This window comes from Moschus berezovskii, chromosome 9, assembly GCF_049115385.1.
Source record: "Moschus berezovskii isolate FMDL1 chromosome 9, NW_MosBer_1.0, whole genome shotgun sequence".
Lineage (NCBI taxonomy): Eukaryota > Metazoa > Chordata > Mammalia > Artiodactyla > Moschidae > Moschus > Moschus berezovskii.
In genome coordinates this window covers 70154198-70159033 of record NC_142468.1, presented here as the reverse complement: position 1 = coordinate 70159033, position 4836 = coordinate 70154198, and the positions used below count along the sequence as shown (strand labels likewise).

Here is a 4836-nt window from a genome sequence, read left to right as displayed (position 1 = left end):
ATGACTGTTTGATCCTTGGATCGGGAAGATCCCTAAGGAAGGAAATGGCAACACACTCTAGTATTCTTTCCTGGAAAATTCCATGGACAAGGACCCTGGTGGACAATAGTCTGTAGAGTCACAAAGAGGGGGACACAACTGACCATACGTACAAGGAAGAAAACTGGTAAAGGAGAAGCATCAGCTTTGCTTTCTCTCTCTTAGAATCTATTTCTTTCTCTCTCTTTTTTTTCTATAAATTCATCTCCTTGGGAAATCTGAGAAATTTCCAGAGAGAAGCCATGTTTCTGCTGAGGATAGGGAAGCTTATAGATGTGTGAAGGTCATAATAGTCACTGACTATTGTAGCAAGTTAAATAGTGTCCCCCCAAATTCATGTCTACCTGTGACCTTATTTGGAAACAGATTCATTGCTGATGTAATTAATTAAGGATGGAGATGAGGCTATATTGGACTAGGGTGGGCTCTAAATCCAATGACTGATGTCCTCATAAGAAGAGAAGAAGACACAGGCATGCACAAAGGGAAGAAGGCCATGCAAAGCCAGTGGAGACTGGAGTGATGCAGCGACAAGAAACACTAAGGACTGCCGAGGAGCCACTAGAAGAGAGGCAAGGAAGGATTCTTTCCAAGAGCCAGCAGAAGAAACATGGCCCTGCCTATATCTTGATTTCAGATCTCTAGCTTTCAGAATTCTTAAAGTATAAATTTCTATCATTTTAAGTTTGCTGTAATTGTTAATGGCAATCCTGGAAACTAAAGCTATTATCTAATTCCCTTCTCTGGAGTTTTGAACACTGCTGTCATTCAACTTTCTATCTGCCTCTCCAACCACCTTTGATTCTCTTCTGTCACCCTTTTCCTCTGTCTACAGCTTACATGGTGGCATTTGCAGAAGTCTGTCATTGGCCATGTCTCACGTTATATTCTCTGAGCAACTTTATTCAATTTAATGGTTTTAATTTTGCTTCTCTGCCAATAAGTCACAAATATAAAGCTCTAGTCAAACTTCTCTCTTGAGATTTACTTTTAATGTCCTATTTGATATTAAAAACCGACGTCAAAAGGCACATGTTCAAGACTGAACTCATTTTTAAAACCCCCTTCCCATACTTTCTGCTCCTCCTTCATCTCTTCTGCTCTTCATTCTTTATTCTCTGTTTATTTTCATGCAATATGTTTGAGTCAATGATAAAAGCCAGAAAACTTGAGTCATTCAAGAACCCCTACATTCGCTTACTGTAAACAGCTAAAGTTTTAGCAATCTGTTTTATCACTTTGATTTTCCCTGAATTAATCCTTTTCCTAGATGAAGTCCTTATCAATTTTAGTCTTATCTGCTTGAGTAGTTTTCTGTCAATCTCATTGCTCTCTAAACCATTTTATAATACCGTAGCTAATACAGTAGCTCTATCATCCAACTATAATAACATCACTCTTGGACCCATCCCCTCACGTGCCGCCGGCCGGGTGCTGAGGCGGATGGGTGGCAGCCGGGACGTTTCCTGACTCTCTTCCTGCCCTGGCTGCCCTTTCCACTCCTTCGCGGGGCAGGCCGCCCCTCCGGCCCCAGGATGCAGAATGTGATTAACACGGTGAAGGGAAAGGCACTGGAAGTGGCTGAGTACCTGACCCCGGTCCTCAAGGAATCAAAGTTTAAGGAAACAGGAGTTATCACCCCAGAAGAGTTTGTGGCAGCTGAAGATCACTTAGTCCACCACTGTCCAACATGGCAATGGGCTACAGGGGAAGAATTGAAAGCGAAGGCTTACCTACCATCAGGCAAACAATTTTTGGTCACCAAAAATGTTCCATGCTACAAGCGGTGTAAACAGATGGAATATTCAGATGAATTGGAAGCTATCATTGAAGAAGATGATGGCGATGGGGGATGGGTAGATACTTATCATAATACAGGTATTGGAGGAATAACCGAAGCAGTTAAGGAGATTACACTGGAAAGCAAGGACAGTGTAAAACTCCAAGATTGCCCAGCTTTATGTGAGGAGGAGGAAGAGGAAGATGAAGGAGAAGCTGCAGATATGGAAGAATATGAAGAGAGTGGATTGTTGGAAACAGATGAGGCTACTCTAGATACAAGGAAAATAGTAGAAGCTTGTAAAGCTAAAACTGATGCTGGAGGTGAAGATGCTATTTTGCAAACCAGAATTTATGACCTTTACATCACATATGATAAATATTACCAGACACCAAGACTATGACTGTTCGGCTATGATGAGCAACGGCAGCCTTTAACAGTTGAGCACATGTACGAAGACATCAGTCAAGATCATGTGAAGAAAACAGTGACCATTGAAAATCACCCTCATCTCCCACCGTCTCCTATGTGTTCAGTTCACCCATGCAGGCATGCTGAGGTGATGAAGAAAATCATTGAGACTGTTGCAGAAGGAGGGGGAGAACTTGGTGTTCATATGTATCTTCTAATTTTCTTGAAATTTGTACAGGCTGTCATTCCAACAATAGAATATGACTACACAAGACACTTCACAATGTAACAAAGAGAGCATAGAATCTATCCTAATTATTGGTTCTGATTTTTAAGGAATTAACCCATAGATGTGACCATTGACCATATTCACCAATATGCACAATTTCTCTAGTAAAGAGACTTATGTTTATGCATTAAATAAAAAAAAGTTCCACTACCAGCCTTATTTGTTTAATAAAAATGAGTGTAAAGAGAAAAAAAAATAACATCACTCTTCCGCTTAGAACCCTTCAAGTATTCTCAATTGCCAAAAAAAGTACAAGCTTCTTAGAACAGCTTGACTCTCTTTGTATCCCATTATCTCCCCAAATTCCCACCTGACTTTAGTCACACCAAACAACCTACCTTTCTCTGAATACATGCTATACCTTCAAACATTTCTATGCCTTTGTCCATTCTGTTCTGTCTTCTGAAATGCCCTTCCTCTTTCCCATATTTATTTGTCTTACTGGGAGACTCTCTGCCAAAATGTTTCCCTGAGTCCCCAATCTGTTTTATATGCCCTTTCCTTGGGTTACCTCAGCTCCCTATAGAAGTATGTACATCACTTTCTCATTATTGATAGCTTCATCCAGAAATTTTACTAGACAATATAGTCCATTGGATTGGGACAGTGCTACATTAATAGCCAATAAATATTTTAGAAATAATGAAAAATTAAGTAGATATATTATGAGATTTAATAAATACACAGTAGCCTATGTGCATCAATGGATTTTAAAAAATACACTGAGTTTAAATAAAGCAGCTGGTATTAAATTTACTGTGATTAGGACACATACTGAGTAAGAATGAGCCTTGAAGAAGGCCATGAAGAAACAGGAGGTCTTATACAGTTAGTCTGTGATATTCTGGACAAAAGAAAAAACAAGGACAAATGTGGCAATTGGATTCAACAAGGTGATGGGTACAGAAGAAACTAACACAACAGTTGAAAAATTATACACCAATAAAAAAAGGTGATGGATTGAAACAAGTTGGCAGTTAGTTTCTTTACCTTGAAACTGGTGGCTTTGATGGGCTCTACTAAAGTACCAGGCTGGCATGGTCTAATGACGCTGCCCAGTCCATGAATGGAAGTGCTGTACCTGGAGCACTTCTGGTTACAGAAGACATCTGAAAAACAATAAAGTAAGAAAGCTATCTTCCCAGTAACCTGGACAATGTTCAAATGAGTCAGAATCCTAGATGATGGTAGCACATGAAACAGGAACATTATGGAACATTCATGTTACTCCTTAGCATGTTAAACTGTTTCCTTCTTACACCATGGGAAATGAAAGCCAATTGATCAGTTGGGAAAAGGACTTGGGAATTTCCCCTTGTGGTTTTACTCAGGTCTGAAAATAGCACTACTGCAAGTTTAAGCTTCCAACTTCATAGTTTACTTTCTACACGAAGCCTCAAATGGGGCAAAATTTCAATTTCTTTTGACAAAAATGACCAAAAAATCCAGCTGTTTGTTGTTGCTTCCTTAAAATAAAACGCTGCATTTGCAATCAAACTTGTCAAAGTACTCTGCTGAATGGCCTGTCACATGCCTCTGAAAGATGAGCATTGTTAAAAATAGGAAATTATCTTGAACTCCCCTCCAGAAATCATATGATTCAATTATACTTTGTTTTACATAATACAGAGTCCCTTAGCCAAGATTCTGAAGATTTAAGATATGAATAGAGATGAAAGAAGTTATCATACAATTTACATTTTATATAAGACAGACTCAAATGACTATAGGTTAAATTACTAAGAGAAGTTGGTGGGACTGAAATAACTTAAGTCCCCACTCAGTATACTTTGTAAAGATTTCCATGAAAGGGCCAATGGGCATGGCTTTCAATAAGGACAATAAAAACTGAGGGGTGAAGCAAAACTTGCTTCATTTTCTCTTTTAATTCTTTTTCTTCCTGGGAAACATCTGGGTCTTCTATTTATTTAAGGCAACATGAAGATGGTCTATATAAGGATTAAATCAATAGTTCTGATTCTTACTGTAAATATTAGGATCTATAAGAATTTAATCTGGTCTACATAGTAAGTCATCTTCACCCTTGATTTTCTAACAAGTACCAGCTACAAATCAATTCAGTTGGCCCTAAAAGAAACACCCAAAAAACTTTGATCTGATGGGATTTGGGAAGAAATATTTGATATGTTCCAAGGGAATTAGTAGGATGAGTTTTCTGCTACCCAGATATAAATGTTTCATACCAACAAATCTTCCCCAGGTGAAAAACTCATCTCAAGGTTAAGTTCAACATGTTTACCATTGTGTTGGTTTTGCAATGTTATTTTATGGCTATTTTATGGTTTTGAAAGGATTT

At 38.5% G+C, this 4836-nt stretch overlaps 1 pseudogene; it reads left to right on the top strand.

The window, feature by feature from the left end:
• The first annotated feature begins 1522 nt into the window (after positions 1–1522).
• LOC129562647 (ubiquitin-like-conjugating enzyme ATG3 pseudogene) lies at positions 1523–2678 on the top strand (annotated as a pseudogene).
• Positions 2679–4836: the final 2158 nt, after the last annotated feature.